The 21,307-nt window shown below is 37.7% G+C and overlaps 1 pseudogene; it reads right to left on the minus strand.

Annotated features, from left to right (window-relative positions):
• Positions 1-976: 976 nt before the first annotated feature.
• LOC133751840 (histone H4 type VIII-like) lies at positions 977-11,069 on the minus strand (annotated as a pseudogene).
• Positions 11,070-21,307: the final 10,238 nt, after the last annotated feature.

Raw genomic sequence — 21,307 nt, forward strand, 5'->3', positions numbered from 1 at the left:
TAAGTTTAACCATGAATGTCAAAGATTGCTATGATGGGAATTATAAAACATTAATGTGAAAAATAGAAGAAGCTATAAAAATAGAAAAATTTTCCATGTTCATGGGTTGGAAAAATCAACAGCATCAAAATGTCCATAATAACAAAAGCAATTTACAAATTCAATGTAATACCAGTCAAGATACTAAGGATGTTATTTTCAGATACAGAAGATATTATGCTGAAATTTGTATGGAAACGCAGAGGACCCTGAAGAGCTAAAGATATCTTATACAACAAAAACAAAGCATGAGGCATTACAATACCAGATTCCAAGAAATACTTCAGGGCAGTTATAATCAAAACAGCCTGGTACTGGTACAAAAACAGATGGATAGACCAATGGAACAGAATAGAAATGACAGAAATCAATCCAAGCAACTACAACCAACATATATTTGACAAAGGAGCTAAAACCAATCAACGGAGCAAGGACAGTCTCTTCAACAAATGGTGCTACGAAACTGGATCTCCACATGCAGAAGTATGAAGTATGAAGGAAGACTCTTACTTTACACCTTACACAAAAATCCACTCTAAATGGAAAGACCTAAATTTTTGACCCAATATCATCAAATTAGTCATGAAGATTGAGGCTGCCCTGCAAGTCATTGGCATAGGCATAGCGTTCTTTGACAGGCTCCCAGAGGCACAGGAAATCAAAGCCAAATTTGATTAATGGAATTACTTTATGATGAAAAATTTCTGCAATGCAAAAGAAACATAGCAAAGTGAACAGGTAATCAACTGAATGGGAAAATTATTTGCAAACTATGTAACTGTTAAATGATTAATAATCATTATAATGAGATAAAAAACTCAACAACAAAAAAGACAACCCAGTAAAGAAATGAGCAAAGGACACAAACAGGCATTTTTCTTTTTTTTAATGGCCCTGAGAAGGGCCTTTGGGTGGGGGTCCGGGGCTGTGGGGCAGCTCAGCCACCAAAGCCATAAAGCATGTATTCCTGGTGCTTGAGCGCGTAGACCACGTCCATGGCGTGACTGTCTTGCGCTTGGCGTGCTCCATGTAGGTGGCAGCATCGTGGATGATGTTCTCCAGGAAGACCTTGAGCACGCCACGGGTCTCCTCATAGATGAGCCCCAAGATGCGCTTGACGCCACCGCGCCAGGCCACGTGGCGGATGGCAGGCTTGGTGATGCCCTGGATGTTGTCGCGCAGCAGACAATCAGAAAATAAAAGAGTTATCTGCACCTATATGTTTATTGCAGCTCAATTCACAATAGCTAAGATATGGAATCAACCCAAATACCCATCAGCTGAAGAATGGATAAAGAAATTATGTGATAAGTACACCATCGAATATTACATAGCAGTAAAAAAAAAAAAAACAACGGAATCCAATCTTTTAGAACAAAGTGGATAAAACTGGAAAGCCTAAAAAAGCCACACAAAAATACTGTCTTGCAGCAAGATGGTCACAACTAAAAACCATTATACTAAGTGAAATAAGCCAGACCAAAAAGACAAATATCACGTTTTCTGTAATCTGATGCAAGTAATAGACCATCTTAAATGTAATGTACTTGAACAAAATAGACATTTGGAGAATGGATGATATTTTATAGCCCTATCTCTTCCAGTGATGAACAATCTTTTGTTTAGTTTTGTTTTATTTGGTTTTGTTTTCTTTCACTTCACACTAATAACTGAACTCCCCTACTTAAAGTAGGATTAACTATATGATCACTAAGTAAACTGATAATAGATCATTGTAAAAATTAAGAATGGAAATCCAAGGGAGGGGAAGGGTTGGAATGTGTTCAGGAGAATGGGGAAGCTCCACTTGGTTCCTATATCTGTATATATGAAAATATATGAAACTTAGATAACTTAAATAAAATTTTAAAAGTATATATAGACCTTATGGAACATAGAGCAATATTTTCACATATACACATAAAAGACTATTGTACATATCCATGGAACACAAGAATCCATTACCAGGGCCAGTGCTGTGATGTAGTGGGTTAAGCCTCTGCTTGAAGCACTGGCATCTTATATGGGCACAAGTTCATATCCTAGATGCTCCTCTTCACATCCAGATCTCTCCTAATGTCCTGGTAAAGTAACGGAGGATGACCCAAGGGCTTGGTCCCCTGCATCCACGTGGGGGACCCAGAAGAATCTCCTGGCTCCTGACTCCAGATTGACTCAGCTTCCAGAGTTGTAGCCATTTTGGGAGTGAACCAGTGAAAGAAATCTCTCTCTGTCTCTGTCTCTCTCTCTCTCTCTCTCTCTCTCTCCCTTTCTCTGTAACTCTGCCTCTAAAATAAATACATCTTTTTAAAAAATCCATTACCATCACCTGACTTCATTTGTTACTTATTATCAAAACTCTCCCTTCCGCAATTTCCATCCGTTAGTAACTAGTAATTACTACACACAACACATTCACACACATACAAACACACACATATGTATATATATATGAGCAAGTGAGAAAAATGGTATTTTTCTGTGACTAGCTTATTTCACTGAGCAAAATCATCTCAGATTCTATTTTCTTTGTTGGAAGTGTCAAGATTTTGCTATTTTTATGGGTGGGTAATGTTCTATTTTACATATGGGATATGGGCATCTCAGGCAGTAATTTGTTAATGCAAGCCTCTATTTCCATTTATTAATTTGTTTTATTGTTGGATTTTTAAAAAAAATTTTTCTATATTCTGGATACTGATACTTTATCATATACATTTTTTAACTTTTATTTAACAAATATAAATTTTCAAAGTACAACTTAAGGATTACAGTGGCTTCCCCCCCATAACTTCCCTCCCACCCACAACCCTCCCGTCTCCTGCCCCCTCTCCCATTCCATTCACATCAAGATTCATTTTCAATTATCTTTATATACTGAAGATCAATTTAGTATATATTAAGTAAAGATTTCTACAGTTTGCACCCACACAGAAACATAATGTGTAAAATACTGTTTGAGTACTAGTTGTAGCATTAATTCACATTGAACAACACATTAAGGACAGAGATCCTATATGAAGAGTAAGTGCACAGTGACTCCTGTTGTTGATTTAACAAATTGACACTCTTGTTTATAGCATCAGTAATCACCCTAGGCCCTTGTCATGAGTTGCCAAGGCTATGGAAGCCTTTTCAGTTCACTGACTTCAATCTTATTTAGACAAGGTCATAGTCAAAGTGGAACTTCTCTCTTCTCTTCAGAGAAAGGTACCTCCTTCTTTGATGGCCTATTCTTTCCACTGTGATCTCACTCGCAGAGATCTTTCATTTAGGTCTTTTTTTTTTGCCAGAGTGTCTTGGCTTTCCATGCCTAAAATACTCACACGGGCTCTTCAGCCAGATCCAAATGCCTTAAGGGCTGATTCTGAGGCCAGAGTGCTGTTTAGGACATCTGCCATTTTATGAGTCTGCTGTGTATCCGCTTCCCATATATACATGTTTTATTAACATTTTCTCTCATTCTGTATGTTGTCTCTTCACTCTATTGATTGCTGTGGAGAGATTTTTGATTGATAAAATCCCATTTATCAGATTTTTCTTCATATTTGTGTTTTCAGGATGGTATCCAGAAAGTCATCAATTGTGCCAATGCCTTGAAGTATTTGCCTGATGTTTCCTTCTAGAACTTTAGAGTTCAATCCCTTTTGTTCTTTTTCTAGTGGGTTTCACAGATTTATACATTTTCATGGTGGAAGTGATTCCCCACTAGTTAAGTCACAAATCTTCATTTAACTAGGGTAATCTAATGTGGATTTCTTTTATTATCTCATTTGGAATGGTTTCTTTTCTTCATTTTTTATTGCACATTGATAACAGAACAAACTTGTCCAGGTTTGTTAGACTCATGTATGTGCACCTGATCCAGGCTAGCCAGATGTTAAAAAATGCCTAAAATAATTTTGTTTGTCTAACTTGTCATTTTTGTTCTTAGTGACCTCTATGGAATTATCATGTACAAGCATAACTTGAGTATATTGATATTTGGTTTCAGCTCCCATACTAAAACAAATATGCCAATGAATAATTTCCATGAAAATTTTCTAGTCCATACAAACATGCTATACTGAAGATTATGGCATACATGGTATCATTAAGTATTTAAAAGGTAATTACCTTAAAATGCTTTATTAAAATGCAAATGAACATTTGAGACTTCAGTGGTTTGTAATACTGTTGATGTTGTAGGGATTTCCTCAGTGTTGATGGATGTTAATTACAATGATTGGTGCTGATAATTTCAGTGGCTATATCCATTTATTGAAAAGAAAAACAAATGAATTTTTCAACATCAATATATACCTATATGTATAAACCTATATATATATATATATATAATATCTCTCCATAATATTTAATACAATTTCATAGCACTTCATAGACTTGTGATAGCTCATTCAAAGTGAGAACCACTTGTCAAAACCACTACTGCTGCTTTTGTGGTTAACTTTTTGTAGTATTCTAAATTCTTTGTTGTAATGTCAACAATTTTTACTATATCTTCACCAGAAGTAGATTCTATCTCAAGAATCCACTTTTTGTAGTGAACATTTGGCCTAGAAATTAAGACCCTAATAACCCACATCAGAGACTGTGTTCAAGTCCTGGCTCTGTTCCTAATTCAACTTCTTGCTAATATATACTCAGGAATGCAACAGGCAATAGCTGGGGTAATTCAGTCTCTGCCACCGATGTGGAAGACATAGATTTTTTTTTTCTAACTTCCAACTTTTATCTATCTGAGCCCCATAGATTATGGGAATTGGGGAGCTCAACTAGCTGCTGAGGATTCTCTTATCTCAAATGCTTTATTAATTAACTAAAATAAACCACTTTCTTTGGTTACCCATGAGAGCAACTCCTCATCTGTTAAAGTTTTACCAAGGAATTGCAGCAATTCAATCACATCCTTAGGCTTCACTTATAATTCTAATTCCCTAGCAATTGTGTTATTCCACTGACAGTGGAGCCCATCAAAATCATATATAAGGGTTGCAATTAAGGCTTCCCAAACTCCTGTCAATATTGATGTTTTGAGCTCCTTTCACAAGTCATAAATACCTCTTTTAAAATACTTTTATTATTAAAATTTTTATTAATATCAAGACAGAGTTCATGTATTTCATGGACATAATGCTATGAAAATAACCATTCATTCTTCCTTTACCCTTCCCTCCCTTGATATCTCCTCTTTTCTTCTTTTAATTTTTGTGAGAATTTAATTTCAATATACTTTATAATCACAGACTTAATGAGCCACTAACCATAATATTCAACAAGTAATAAAAAAGACCACCGTTACACAGCAATATAAACAAGGGCTAAAAACAATCAAATCATGTTAGTTTCATTATTTTTATTTTATGTTAACTACCACGTATCATGGAAAATATATGGCGTTTGTCTTTTTGGGACTGTCTTATTTTATGAAGCATAATGGTCTCCAGTTGCATTGATTTTGTTGCAAAAATAACATTTAATTCTTTTTTATGATTGAGTAGTAATCAATTTTGTATATACAACACATTTGCAATAGCATAGCAATTGTGAATTGAGTTGATATAAACACAAAGGACAAATAACTCATTTTCTTTTGAATAAATTCAGAGAGGTGAAATGGCTGGGTGATTTTTTAAAAGATTTATTTATTTATTTGAAAGTCAGTGTTACACACAGAGAGAAAGAGAGACAGAGAGAGGTCTTCCATCCACTGACTCACTCCCCAATTGTCCTCAATGGCCAGAGCTGCACTTATCCAAAGTCAGGAGCCAGGGGCTTCTTTCAGGTCTCCCTTGTGGGTACAGGGTCCCAAGGAATTGGGCCATCTTCTGCTTTCCAAGTCCATAGCAGAGAGCTATATCACAAGTGGAGCAGATGGATCTTGAACTGGAGCCCATATAGGATGCTGGCAACACAGACAGCAGCTTTACCAACTACGCCACAGTACCGGCCCACAAGACTGGTGTGCTATTAAAAATAGAAACTTATGGGGCTGGCGCCGGGGCTCACTTGGTTAATCCTCCACCTGTGGCGCCAGCATCCCATATTGGCACTGGGTTCTAGTCCCAGTTGCTCCTCTTCCAGTCCAGCTTTCTGCTGTAGCCCAGGAGGGCAGTGAAGGATGGCCCAAGTGCTTGGGCCCCTGCACCTGCATGGGAGACCAGGAAGAAGCACCTGGCTCCTGGCTTTGGATCAGTGCAGCACTGGCTGTGGCGACCTTTTGGGGAGTGAACCAATGGAAGAAAGACCCTTCTCTCTCTCTCTCTCTCTCTCTCTCTCTCTCTCTCTCTCTCTCTCTAACTCTACCTGTCAAATAAAGTATATATATATGGCCAGCGCGGTGGCTTAACAGGCTAATCCTCTGCCTTGCGGCGCCGGCACTCCAGGATCTAGTCCTGGTTGGGGTGCCAGATTCTATCCCGGTTTCCCCTCTTTCAGGCCAGTTCTCTGCTATGGCCCGGGAAGGCAGTGGAGGATGGCCCAAGTGCTTGGGCCCTGCACCCGCATGGGAGACCAGGAGAAGCACCTGGCTCCTGGCTTCAGATCAGCGCGATGCGCTGGCCACAGCAGCCATTGGAGGGTGAACCAGCGGCAAAGAAGAAGTCCTTTCTCTCTGTCTCTCTCTCTCACTATCCACTCTGCCTGTCAAAAAATGTATATACATATATATATATAAATTATATATGTATAATTATATATGTATATATAAACATATACTTAGTAGGTACTGATTAGTCATTGCTGATGGAGCAGTCTTCTACTCTTGGTGATATCAAACTTTCTCTACATCTTCCTGTCCACTTACAATGCAATTATCATTGTGTACATAATTGTATCACCTGAGATGATTTAATTTCTAACTATGATCTCTGGGATGATAACATCTGGGAGGCAGTTTTATTTGGGCTTCTCATGCTACTGAAAAAAAAAATTAACTCAGTAAAGTTCTTTTTTGCAGTGGTTCTATATAATGGCAAAACTGTGGGGATTCCCCCAGCATCCTGAAATAAAGGTGTTTTTTGTCCCATCAGCAGTGGAGACATTAATAAAAAAATATAGTTGACTACCAGAGATTGTCAAGGGGAGTAGTATAGGGTTGGAGAAAGGGAAAATATTGATTGTAGGACACAAAGTTCCAGTAAGATTAAAAAAAAAATTAATGAGACAATGCACTGCATGGTGATCACAATTAATAATATATTGTGTGTTTTCAGGGCTGATGCTGTGGTGTAGCAGGTTATGCCTCTGCCTGTGACACTGCCATGCTATATGGGTGATAGTTTAAGTCACAGCTGCCCTACTTTTGACCCAGATCTATGCTAATGACTGGGGAAATCATTCAAAGATGGCCCAAGTGTTAGGCCTCTGCACCCACATGGGGGACCTGGAAGAAACTACAGTTTCCTGGCTTCATCCTAGCCCACCCCCAGCTGTTGTAGCCAATTGGAGAATGAACCAGCAGACAGAAAATCAATCTTTCTCTCTCTCTTCTATCTCTCTCTCTCTTAAAAATAATCTATTGTGTGTTTCTAATTTGTTAAAAGAATTTATATTTGGAGAAGGCATTTGTCCTAGTGGTTAAGACCCTGGTTGGGACACCTGTATACCATATCAATGTGCCTTGGTTAGAGTCTTGTGTCTGGTCCAGATCCCTGCTTACCACTAATATATAAACACTGGAAAGTAATGTGGTCCTTGCCCCTCATAAAGACACCTGGATTGAATTCCTGGATCACAGTTTCATCCAGCTTTAGCTCCAGCCATTGTGGACATTGAAGTTGAAGAAGAAAATAGAAAGTCTGTATCTTTTTCTGTATGTCTCTGCCTCTCAAATACATATATGCATTTACACATACATACATGTAGTGATGCATATATTTTTAGAGAAATGTATTTCACCATGAAGCCAATAAATTATGTAGTGAAGGTTATAGTAATCAGCTTAACTGAATCATTCTATAATGTTCCTATGAATCAAAACATTACACCATTCTTCATAAATACACAATTATCATTTGTCAATTAAAATTATTTTTAAATATAAAAAGTTAACAGTAATAAGTCCTTTGGATAGCCTTAGATGTTAAGACAAATATTAAGACATATATCCTACCATCCTTGAAAATTCAATCCATAAAGAATATAAAATGAAAAAGAAACATTTTTAAATGGACTTTTAGGATATAAATTAATTTCATGACATATTTGGTAGGGAAAGTTTTCTTCAGGAGATGAGAAAAATAGTAACTGTAAAGAAGAGGTTAGTAGATTGGGTTGAATTCAAGTTGAGATTTTCTGCTTGTTTGTCATTGTATCAGTCTTAGATTTCCTGTGCTTAGGGACAACTTGGAGGAGAGCCAGAAGTTCTACCCCATGACCCTGGTGGTTAAGACATCGCTGGTCTGGTTCATCAGTGTTCTTTATTTCTGATAAGCAAATGCATCCTCCTTGATTCTGATACATGGGCATTACAAAGATTAGATGGATAAGTGTTCCAAAGTGGACCAAAGAGGATATATAAAACACCATATGGAAACAAGAATCTGAGAGTTTTTGTCCACAGGAGTATCTACTTGTTGAGAAGATAAATGTCACCACTTTAAAATCAGAGGGTGTTGGATTCATAAAGGAGACCATTGATGCAGCTGTTCTAATCAGGTGAGAGATTAATCTATGGGTAAGTCATAACAAAGGGGTGTCTGGTGGATATCAGAGAAACAGAAAATTTGTTAGTTGGTAAAATCTAGTTCCTGTACTTGTAAGTGTGTAAAATCCTTGAGTAAAGCTGCAGAGGAGACTGACAGATGAGAGGTGAACACACTAACACAGGAGACGGATATCCATATTTGAATTAATTATCTTGAGAAGGACAGTGCAGACCCTGGCCCTCTGTGCTGCTGAAATGTAGGTGCCATTTATGTTCTCCAGAAATGCGCTTACCCTGGGAACTAGAGGAAATGGAGCCTAGATTCTACAACCAATGCAGATGTCCTGGCACAGGGATATGGCTCCTGGGAAAAAGCATCAGTTTTCCTGAGTAGGATTGGAGGAGTGGACAATTTCCTGATTTACAGGTATTGTTGCCCTGAGACCCTGTCACCACAGGAAAGCAAGGAGAGATGCCACCAGAAGTGTCCTGGAGCAATGAGGAAAGTTTGAGAAATCATGTGTGGCTTGTACTTATTCTGAAGTAAAGGTTACTGTTTTACTTTTATCTGTTGACAAGAACTGAGAGCACACAACCAGTCCAGACATGCCTGCCTTGGAGAAATGAGTCCACAGGTGAGAAAGTTGAAATCCAGCTGCTCTCTGCTGTCTTCCAGAAGCCAGGAAAGTACACTTTTCCCTGGGGTGGCTCCTATTTCTAATGATGTCAAGGCCAAGGCTGTCCTGTTTCTACAAGTGAAATGACAGTTATGGGCCTGGAGGGAGATCAGTTGATGCCATTCGTTCCATATAACCACATCTTGGGGATACATCTCATAATGGATTCACAGCAGAGTCTTAGCTGGGTGAGTATATTTCTGTTTCATGCACAAAGTGAGCTCCAGTAGCAAGTGAGATCTGGGGTGAAGCAGAATTCTTTCCAGTGAAATGTTAGGAGAATTCTGTGCTCATGATATCAATCTTAGATATTACTCCACACTTAACACAGCAGAGGGTTCTAGAGATGAAATGATGAACTTCATGAATAATGTAAAACCACAAAGGAATACATTTGCAAAAGTATATTTGTGATTTTTAAGTACTTGAATTGGAATTGTATTTGGTTTTGTTTATTCAAATATATTTCTCAACTTGTATTTATTTCAATTAAGTCTGATCTAGTAAGACACACAAAACTTGACACATAATTCAGTATGATGTGGTGATATTTATTTTGTTCTCTTAGGTTTGGAAATATTTTCAGGGATTTCAGACAGTTTCAGCACTGTTTTACCTCATGGCCTCATAACCCATGGAAAATTCGTAATATTAATCATTAATGAATTTAACAGGTGGCCATGAAAAAAATAGCATTATACTTATTATTGATAGCATATTTTTCTGCCTACCAGAAAATTATTTAGAAGTACTTTCTATTGTGTATGAATTTTTTTAAAATTCTTAGTTTAGATGAATATTACATGAAAATAAGCAGCATAAGTTCAAATACTTTCTTAAAATAAATTTAGTTTTAGTGCTCAGATTTTTAAAATAAACTGAAACATTTAACACTGATAAGAAAATTGAAATTTTACAGAAAGGAGAGAAAAAATTTGTAATACATGAATTGAATAGTATATATTACAGAAAAATAATTGCCACTGTCAATTTTCTTGATTTACTTCAAAATATTTAGGTTGCACTTGCTGGTAAAATTTTATGTATAATAAGTGCCTCTTCAATTTCAATTTAGTTGCTGAATTATCACAACTTTCCTGTTAATATTCTCTAACTCGAGTAAGAATACTGTTCTCTAGTACATGAGTATTTAAAACGATAAAACAGCAAGAATGCAAACATGACATCATCGTGAATAAAGAAAACAAAATGACAAGGATTGTCCATTGATGACCACAAAGGCATCAACTTTTCAAGAAACTGAACTAACAGAAAACCTCTGTTGGTGTGTTCAAATATTACAGAGTGTTAGGTCTTAAAGTCTTCATTGTAAAACTTCGCATTCATGCATCAGGGAGGATGATATTCAAGCACTCTGGGCCCACATGGACCTGATCAGTGAACTTATAGCGCAGGAAACCTTTGTTTTTTTTTTTTTTTACTTTTCCCCAAATTCTTATTTTACAGGATTACTATGGCTATCACTTGCTTATCAGCACAATGCACAGGGAGGTATGATAGTAGCTTTTTTTTTTTTTTTGGTTTTCTTTCTTTTTATTTTTTTATTTTCTTTTTTTTCTTTTTTAAATTTTTTTATTTTTTATTTCATAAATGTGAATTTACAAAGTGCAACTTTTGTATTGTTGTGGCTTCCCCCACCAACCTCCCTCCCTCCTGTGGCCCTCCCCTCTCCCTCTCCCATCCCGCCCTTTATCGAGTTTCATTTTCAACTACCTTCATATACTGAAGATCAACTTAGTATATACTAAGCAAGGATTTCAACAGGCTGTATTCACACAACCGCACAAGGTATAGGGTATTGTTCAATTAATAGTGTTTTTAAGTTTCATAGTAAAACACATTAAGGACAGAGATCCTACGTGGGGAGCATGTACCCAGTGACTCCCGTTGTTGATTTAACAATTGGCACTCTTATTTGTGACGTCAGCAATCACCTGAGACTCTTGCTATGAGCTGTCTAGGCTATGGAAGTCCCTTGAGTTCACCGGCTCTGAACTTGTTTAGTCAAGGCCGTGTCACAGTAGAGGTTCCTTCCTCCCTTCAGAGAAAGGCGCCTCTCTCCTTGATGGCCTGTTCCTTCTGCTGGGATCTTGTTCACCAGGGTTTTTCATTTAGATTTTTTTTGCCATCGTGTCATGGCTTTCCATGCCTGTGAGACTCTCATGGAACTTTTAGCCAGATCCGTATGTCCCAAGGGTTGATTCTGAGGCAGGAGTGCTGTTTTGGGCATTTGCCATTCTTTGAGTCTGCTGTGTGTTCTGCTTCCCCAGCAGGATCATTCTCTCCCTTTTAATTCTATCCTTCATTATTTGCTTATACTGGTCTTATTTGTGAAATATCTTCGACACATACCCTATCTTTTTGATCGGTTGTGTATTTATACTTATCACTTTACCAAGTGCTCTGGCATTGGTACCTGCCTTCTTGGTAAAATTGATTTGAAATCCCCTGGCACATTTCTAGTTCCACCATTGGAGGTAAGTCTGAGTGAACATGTGCCAACCTATATATCTCCTCCCTCTCTTATTCCCACTCCTATGTTTAACAGAGATCACTTTTCTGTTAATTTTAAACGCCTAAGAATGATTGTGCATTGATTACAGAGTTCAACCAGTGGTCTTATATAGAACAAACAGAGCAACAACAACAACCAGTGGTGCAATGGATAGTAGCTCTTATAAACACAGTTTTATCCTTTCCCAGTATCCTAATACTGGTGGTTTACAAAATGCACTTTTAGGAAGTGTTTTTGGGTGTTCCCAAATCTGTAGCATATGATTTCTTTTTTTTTTTTTTTTTTTTTTTTTTTTTTCGTTTCCATTTTCTTTTTTTTTTTTATTAAACTTTTATTTAATGAATATAAATTTCCAAAGTATAGCTTGTGGGTTACAATGGCTTCCCCCCTCCCACAACTTCCCTCCCGCCCGCAACCCTCCCCCCTCCCGCTCCCCCTCCCCTTCCATTCATGTAAAGATTCATTTTCAATTCTCTTTGTATACAGAAGATCAATTTAGTATATATTAGGTAAAGGTTTCAACATTTTGCCCCCATAGCAACATCGAGTGAAAAAACTACCATTGGATTACTAATTATAGCATTAAATAGCAATGTACAGCACATTAAAGACAGAGATCCCACATAATTTTTTTTTTCAAAATAATTAATTTTCTATGCCATTTCCATTTTAACACCAGGTTGTTTTTTGTTTTTTGTTTTTTTTTTTCATTTCCAATTCTCTTTATATACAGAAGATCACTTCAGTATATAATTAGCAAAGACCTCATCAGTCTGCGCCCACACAGAAACGCAAAATATAAAAATACTGTTTCAGTACCAGTCATAGCATCACTTGGCTTTAGACGACACATTAGGGACAGATCCCGCATGGGGTGTAAGTGCACAGTGACTCCTGTTGCTGACTTAACAATTTGACACTCCTGTTCATGGCGTCAGTAATCTCCCTAGGCTCTAGTCATGAGTTGCCAGGGCTATGGAAGCCTTTAGAGTTCGCTGACTTTGGTCTTATTCCGATAGGGTCATAGTCAAAGTGGAGGTTCTCTCCTCCCTTCGGAGAAGGGTATCTCCTTCTTTGATGGCCCCGTTCTTTCCACTGGGATCTTAGTATCTTGTCCTGCTACAGTTTTTGACTCCTACCTCAGTGATAAGACTTTTGTTACCTATGATTTTTATTAGGAGGACTGAGAAATTTGATATGTGGGATTATGAGTATTCTCATGATCAACTCTTTGCTTTTAGCTGCATATGGATGAAATTCAGTTTCCAAAGAAGAGGTGACACATTGCAGTCATTTAGTGCTATTGGATGCTTTCTCTTTTTATGATTAATGTAACACTGGTAATGAGCATAATAATAAAATATAATAATATATATTACCCATGTACCCATATTGTTAAATCCATATAGAATAAAACATCATTGCACATTCATTCATAAAACAACACTATAATTTACTGCTCATAATATAACAATACTTTAATAATTGACATTGCAAAGGAGATGAGAAAAGAGTATTTACAAAAATTACTTTTTTTGAGGAAGCCAATGTGGTATGGTAGGTTAAGTTGACACTTGGGACACCTTCATCCTTTCTTACAGTGTTGGTTTAAGTACTGGTTAGTGCAGGCTTCTGACCCATTTCCTCCTCCTAATGCACCTAGGAAGCAGCAGATGATGGTGTAAGTTCTGGGGTCCCTGATATGCATATAAGAGACTAAAATGGAGTTCCTCAGTGCTAGCTTCAGCCAAGTCTGGCCACAGCATTTGTGGGCATCTGAAGGAGTAAACCAGTGGATGTTCAGATGCTCCTCTCTCTCTCTCTGCGTTTGAGTCTGCTGGTCCTTATGCCTTTTGATTGAATAACTTTTAAAACATGTTTTCTTCTTTATATATACTAAACTGATTTTCTGTATATAAAGAGAATTGAAAATGAATCTTTTTTTTTGACAGGCAGAGTGGACAGTGAGAGAGAGAGACAGAGAGAAAGGTCTTCCTTTTGCCGTTGGTTCACCCTCCAATGGCCGCCGCGGTAGCGCGCTGCGGCCGGCGCACCGCGCTGTTCCGATGGCAGGAGCCAGGTGCTTCTCCTGGTCTCCCATGGGGTGCAGGGCCCAAGCACTTGGGCCATCCTCCACTGCACTCCCTGGCCACAGCAGAGAGCTGGCCTGGAAGAGGGGCAACCGGGACAGGATCGGTGCCCCGACCGGGACTAGAACCCGGTGTGCCGGCGCCGCAAGGCGGAGGATTAGCCTGTTGAGCCACGGCGCCGGCCTGAAAATGAATCTTGATGTGAATGGAAGGGGAGAGCGAGGAGTAAAGGGGAGGGTTGCGGGTGGGAGGGAAGTTATGGGGGGAGAGCCATTGTAATCCATAAGCTGTACTTTGGAAATTTCTATTCATTAAATAAAAGCTAAAAAAAAAACATGTTTTCTGTATAAAGTATCCTGTGAATTTGTGCCTTTACACTGCTATGTTTTATGCACATGTCTAATCTAAGCCCAGTGATTTCCTCATCTGTCTTTTGGCTCCTGGTCTATTTAATTGTTGTGCTCCCTTCACTGTGATCTAAAATTACATAAATTCTTAGGCATTTAAGGTGAAAGCCAGAATAAAGAGGATGAATGTTGTCCACTTTTTCTGCTTCCTGAGAGTGCTCAGGGGCTTCACACTCAGCCCCAGTAGCCCCAGGTTGTCACTTCTTACAGAGAAAGCTTAATTATACATTGAGATTTGTAATTATTTACTTTGTTCCAAAAAGGACCAAATTCTCCTTTACACTCTGAACAAATTATCAGTGACCATACTCAAACTTTTTTCAATTCCATTTCTCAGCAAATTCAGTGACCTTTCCATGATGGGACTGCCAGATTACTCCCATAAAAATATAGGATGCAAAATTAACTTTAAAATTCAAATAAATAATAAATGATATTTTGAGGTTCATACATAGGATATATTGGATTCTGAGAATTAACATAAATTTTCAAAAGAGATTATGTAGATGTTTGTACTTCTGTTAAAGTTCATGGTCCTGCTACAGTTTTTGACTACTACCTCTGTGATAATATTTTTGTTACCTATGATCTTTCCTCTCCTGGTCTGTATGTTATCAAGAACCTATTGTCAGCAGTTGATTATTTATAATTTCAAGTCTTGTTTCAGTGTATGATGGCATTTACAGAATGAGTGACATGCATAAGGGGAAATCACTCAAATCTCACTGTGGTGGAAGAATAAAATATTAAAATCCTTATTTATACTCCTTCATGTAATTATTTTAGCTCTATTATGAAATGGTTCATAATGTATGGAGTAGACCAATACTTTATATATATATATATGTATGTATGTATGTATATATATATATATATATGTATATATATATATAATTGCACGGATACCATTCCATGCTTAAATATATTATTAGAATTGCATTGGTTTATGGTCCTTCAAATGTGGAGATAGTTAATCCTTTAGTCATTATGATCCTGGTGCCGTTCTTGTTTCTGTGTTTTGCTGAGGGTGCAAATACATGTTTATGGAGCAATTGTTCAGTTCTGATACACAATATAAGATTAAGTCTTTGAAGAGAGTTCAAAAATAATTTAATTGACTATGCCATGTGTCCTTTGTTAACTCATGCATGGCATGTTGTGGGAGAGGAATTTTCTATTCAGCCATTCATTTTTGAGTGTAAGTCATTTAAATCTCTCTCTGTATAGATTATTTCAAAAAGTTTACAGCAAAATGAAATAAAAAATTATTCTGTTGAATAATTTTTTGACATATACAAATAATTCCTCAAGGGGTTTAGAAAATGAATATAATGAACAAACTTCACTTGTAGAGAATATTACAAAAGCTTTAGTACCAATAATTTTTTTTAAAACTTCAGATGTAAGACAGAGAGTAGTGGTAAGTAAGGTAGCAAAGTTTTTTTTTTAGGTTTATGTATTAGATAGGTAGAGTTACACTATAAGAAACAATGACCTGATCAGCTCTTGTCCTGACTCAAGATGTACAATGTAATACTTTATCCTTTTTAGTATTTGTTGTTGTTGCTGTTGTAGTTGTTCTAGTACTAGTGGTTGAACTCTGTAATTAACACACAATTATTCTTAGGTGTTTAAATTTTAACTGAAAAGTGATCCCAGATCCAAATGCCTTAAGGGCTGATTCTGAGGCCAGAGTGCTGTTTAGGACATCTGCCATTTTATGAGTCTGCTGTGTATCCGCTTCCCATATATACATGTTTTATTAACATTTCCAGATTGCTCCATCTTGTTGCAAATGACCGGGTTTCGTTGTTTCTTACTGCTGTATAGTATTCTATGGAGTACATGTCCCATAATTTCTTTATCCAGTCTACTGTTGATGGGCATTTGGGTTGGTTCCAGGTCTTAGCTATTGTGAATTGAGCTGCAGTAAACATTAATGTGCAGATGGCTTTTTTATTTGCCAAATTAATTTCCTTTGGGCAAATTCCAAGGAGTGGGATGGCTGGGTTGTATGGTAGGGTTATGTTCAGGTTTCTGAGGAATCTCCAGACAGACTTCCATAGTGGCTTAACCAGTTTGCATTCCCACCAACAGTGGGTTAGTGTCCCTTTTTCCCCACATCCTCTCCAGCATCTGTTGTTGGTAGATTTCTGAATGTGAGCCATTCTCACCGGGGTGAGGTGAAACCTCACTGTGATTTTGATTTGCATTTCTCTGATTGCTAGTGATCTTGAACATTTTTTCATGTGTCTGTTGGCCATTTGCATTTCCTCTTTTGAAAAATGTCTATTGAGTTCCTTGGCCCATCTCTTAAGTGGGTTGTTTGTTTTGTTGTTGTGGATTTTCTTGATTTCTTTGTGGATTCTGGTTATCAATCCTTTATCTGTAGTATAGTTTGCAAATATTTTTTCCCATTCTGTCGGTTGCCTCTTCACTTTCCTGACTGTTTCTTTTGAAGTACAGAAACTTCTCAATTTGATGCAATCCCAAATGTTAATTTTGTTTTTGACTGCCTGTGCTGCTGGAGTATTTTCCAAGAAGTCTTTGCCTGTGCCTATATCATGCAGGGTTTCTCCAATGATCTCTAATAATTTGATGGTTTTGGATCGTAGATTTAAGTCTTTAATCCATGTTGAGTGAATTTTTGTGTAAGGTGATAGGTATGGGTCTTGCTTCAAGCTTCTGCACGTGGAAATCCAATTTTCCCAGCACCATTTATTGACTAGACTGTCCTTATTCCAGGGATTAGATTTGGATCTTTGGTCAAATATAAGTTGGCTGTAGATGTTTGGATTGATTTCTGGTGTTTCTATTCTGTTCCATTGGTCTATCCATCTGTTTCTGTACCAGTACCATGCTGTTTTGATAACAACTGCCCTGTAGTATGTCCTGAAATCAGGTATTGTGATGCCTCCGGCTTTGTTTTTATTGTACAGGATTGCTTTGGCTATTCGAGGTCTTCTGTGTCTCCATATGAATATCAGCATCATTTTTTCCAGATCTGAGAAGAAGGTCTTTGGTATCTTGATTGGTATTGCATTGAATGTATAAATTGCTTTTGGGAGAATAGACATTTTGATGATATTGATTCTTCCAATCCATGAGCATGGAAGATTTCTCCATTTTTTGGTATCCTCTTCTATTTCTTTCTGTAAGGTTTTGTAGTTTTCATCATAGAGATATTTAACGTCTTTGGTTAAGTTTATTCCAAGGTATTTGATTGTTTTTGTAGCTATTGTGAATGGGATTGATTTTAGAAGTTCTTCCTCAGTCGTGGCATTGCCTGTTTATACAAAGGCTGTTGATTTTTGTGCATTGATTTTATATCCTGCTACTTTGCCAAACTCTTTGATGAATTCCAGTAGTCTCTTCGTAGAGTTCTTTGGGTCCCCTAAATAAAGAATCATATCATCTGCAAAGAGGGATAGTTTGAGTTCTTCCTTCCCGATTTGTATCCCTTTAATTTCTTTTTCTTGCCTAATAGCTCTGGCTAAAACTTCCAGAACTATATTGAAGAGCAGTGGTGAGAGTGGGCATCCCTGTCTGGTACCAGATCTCAGCAGAAATGCTTCCAACTTTTCCCCATTCAATAGGATGTTGGCCGTGGGTTTTTCATATATTGCTTTGATTGTATTAAGGAATGTTCCTTCCATACCCAGTTTGCTTAGAGTTTTCATCATGAAAGGGTGTTGTATTTTATCAAATGCTTTCTCTGTGTCTATTGAGAGAATCATATGGTTTATCTTCTGTAGCCTGTTAATGTAGTGTATTACGTTGATTGTTTTGCGAATGTTGAAACATCCCTGCATACCGGGGATGAATCACACTTGGTCTGGGTGGATGATCTTTCTGATGTGTTGTTGCATTCTATTGGCAAGAATTTTATTGAGGATTTTTGCATCTATGTTCATCAGGGATATTGGTCTCTAATTCTCTTTCAATGTTGCATCTCTTTCTGGCTTAGGAATTAAGGTGATGCTGGCTTCATAGAAAGAATTTGGGAGGATTCCCTCTTTTTCGATTGCTCTGAATAGTTTGAGAAGAATTGGAGTTAGTTCTTCTCTACATGTCTGGTAGAACTCAGCAGTGAATCCATCTGGTCCTGGGCTTTTCTTTGTTGGGAGGGCCTTTATTACTGTTTCAATTTCTGTGTCAGTTATTGGTCTGTTTAGGTTTTCTATGTCTTCCTGGCTCAATTTAGGTAGGTTGTATGTGTCCAAGAATCTGTCCATTTCTGATAGATTTCCCCGTTTGCTGGCATACAAGTCCTTGTAGTAATTTCTGATGATTCTTTTTATTTCTGCGGCGTCTGTTGTTACGTTTCCCTTTTCATCTCTGATCCTATTGATTTGGGTCTTTTCTTTTTTAGTGAGTTGGGCCAATGGGGTGTCAATTTTGTTTATTTTTTCAAAAAACCAGCTCCTCATTTGGCTGATTTTTTGTAATTTTTTTTGGATTCAATCCTGTTGATTTCTTATTTGATTTTAATTATTTCTCTTCTCCTACTGGGTTTGGGTTTGGTTTGCTGCAGATTTTCTAGATCCTTGAGATGACTTGAAAGCTCATCTATTTGGTGCCTTTCCAATTTCTTGATGTAGGCACCTATTGATATAAACTTTCCTCTTAACACTTCTTTTGTTGTATCCCAGAGGTTTTGGTATGTTGTGCTGTTATTCTCATTTACTTCCAGAAAATTTTTGATTTCTCTTTTAATTTCTTCTATGACTCATTGTTCTTTCAGGAGCATGTTGTTCAATCTCCATGTGTTTGCACGTGCTCTAGGGATTCCCGAGTTGCTAATTTCCAATTTCATTCCTTTGTGTTCTGAGAAGCTGCATGGTATGATTCTAATTCTTTTGAATTTGCTGAGACTTGCTTTATGGCCTCGTATGTGGTCAATCCTAGAGAAGGTTCCATGCACTGCTGAGAAGAATGTAAAGTCCTTAGATGTAGGATGAAATGTTCTGTAGATATCTGTTAGATCCATTTGGGCTATAGTGTCATGTAAATCTACTGTCTCCTTGTTGATCTTCTGTCCTGTTGATCTGTCTATCTCTGAGAGTGGAGTATTGAAGTCCCCCAGTAGTATTTTGTTGGGGTCTAAGTCTCCCTTTAAGTCCCTTAACAAGTCTTTTAAATAAGCGGGTGCCCTGTAATTAGGTGCATATACATTGATAATCATTATATCTTCCTGTTGAATGGATCCCTTAATCATTAAATAGTGCCCCTCTTTGTCTCTCCTAACAGTTTTTGTGGTAAAGTTTATGCTGTCCAATATTAAGATGGCTACACCCGCTCTTTTTTCATTTCTGTTGGCATGGTATATCTTTTTCCAGCCTTTCACTTTCAGTCTGTATGGATCATTGTTGGATGGATGGGTTTCTTGTAAGCAGCAAAAAGATGGGTTTTGTTCCTTAACCCAATCAGCCAATCGGTGTCTTTTAATTGGATAGTTCAAGCCATTAACATTCAATGTGACTATTGAGAAGGAGTAACTTTGCCCTGTCCTTTGCTGAAGATTTTTTCTAATATATGGTTTGAGACTCCTGTGATCTTTTGCTGTGAGTTTTCCTTCCTTTACCTTCTTTCATATTGGTGACCGTGTTTCTGTGTTTCTGTATGTAACACATCTTTAAGCATCTTTTGCAGGGCTGGACGAGTGGCGACAAATTCTTTCAATTTCTGTTTGCTGTGAAAGGTCTTTATTTCACCTTCATTCACAAAGGAGAGCTTTGCAGGATATAATATTCTGGGTTGGCAGTTTTTCTCTCTTAGTACCTGGGCTATGTCTCGCCATTCTCTCCTAGCTTGTAGGTTTTCTGATGAGAAATCAGCTGTGAGTCTAATTGGAGATCCTCTGATAGTAATCTGGCATTTCTCTCTTGCACATTTTAGGATCTTTTCTTTGTGTTTCATTGTGGTGAGTTTGATTACGACGTGTCGTGGTGAGGATCTCTTTTGGTCATGTTTATTAGGGGTTCTATGAGCTTCTTGTACTATGATGTCTCTGTCCTTCTCCAAACCTGGGAAATTTTCTGCTAGTATCTCACTAAAAAGGCCTTCTAATCCTTTCTCCCTCTCCATGCCTTCAGGAACTCCTAGGACCCGAATGTTGGGTTTTTTAATAGTATCCTGTAGATTCCCGACAATATTTTTTAGATTTCTAATTTCCTCTTCTTTTCTTTGGTTTGCCTGTTTCCTTTCTTGTTCTCTGTCTTCTAAGTCTGATATTCTCTCTTCTGCTTCACCCATTCTGTTTTTAAGGCTCTCTAATGTGTTTCTCATTTGATCTATTGAGTTCTTCATTTTGTTATGGTTTCTCGTCACTATCTCAGTTTCCTGTTCTACTAGTTGTTTCATTTCATTTTGATTCCTCCTGAATATTTCATTTTTGCGAGAGAGGTTTTCTATCTTGTCCATTAAGGATTTCTGTAGTTCAAGAATTTGTTTTTGAGAGCTTCTTAATGATCTAACCAATTTTTTGAGATCCGCTTCTTGCATTTCTTCTATCTCATCATCTTCATAATCTTGGATTGGGGTGCCTTTTTCATTTGGGGGCGTGAGAGTGACTTCCTTGCACTTGTTGCTTTGGTTTCTACATTTGTTTGGCATCTTGGAGGTGTGGTCAAAGAGCTGTTTGGTTCTTCAGTGTTGCCTAGGCTAAAGAGTTTTTCTTATGTAAAGTGGTCCCTGTTCTTTGTCTTTCTGGGGTTTGTAAGGAGAGTGCAGAGAGGCTAGTGTCCCAGCTGGTTCCCCCCCTTTTTTTTCTCTTTCAGTCAGCCTGGTGTAGTTCCCCCTCCCCCCCGCGTGAGCTCTGACCACAGTCTAACCTTCGCGGCCAATGTCTCAGGTTACCTGTGCTTCCAGCGCCAGGGCTCAAATTCTGTGGGTGGGCTTCTGTAGCTGGG

This window comes from Lepus europaeus, chromosome 23, assembly GCF_033115175.1.
Source record: "Lepus europaeus isolate LE1 chromosome 23, mLepTim1.pri, whole genome shotgun sequence".
NCBI classification, from domain to species: domain Eukaryota; kingdom Metazoa; phylum Chordata; class Mammalia; order Lagomorpha; family Leporidae; genus Lepus; species Lepus europaeus.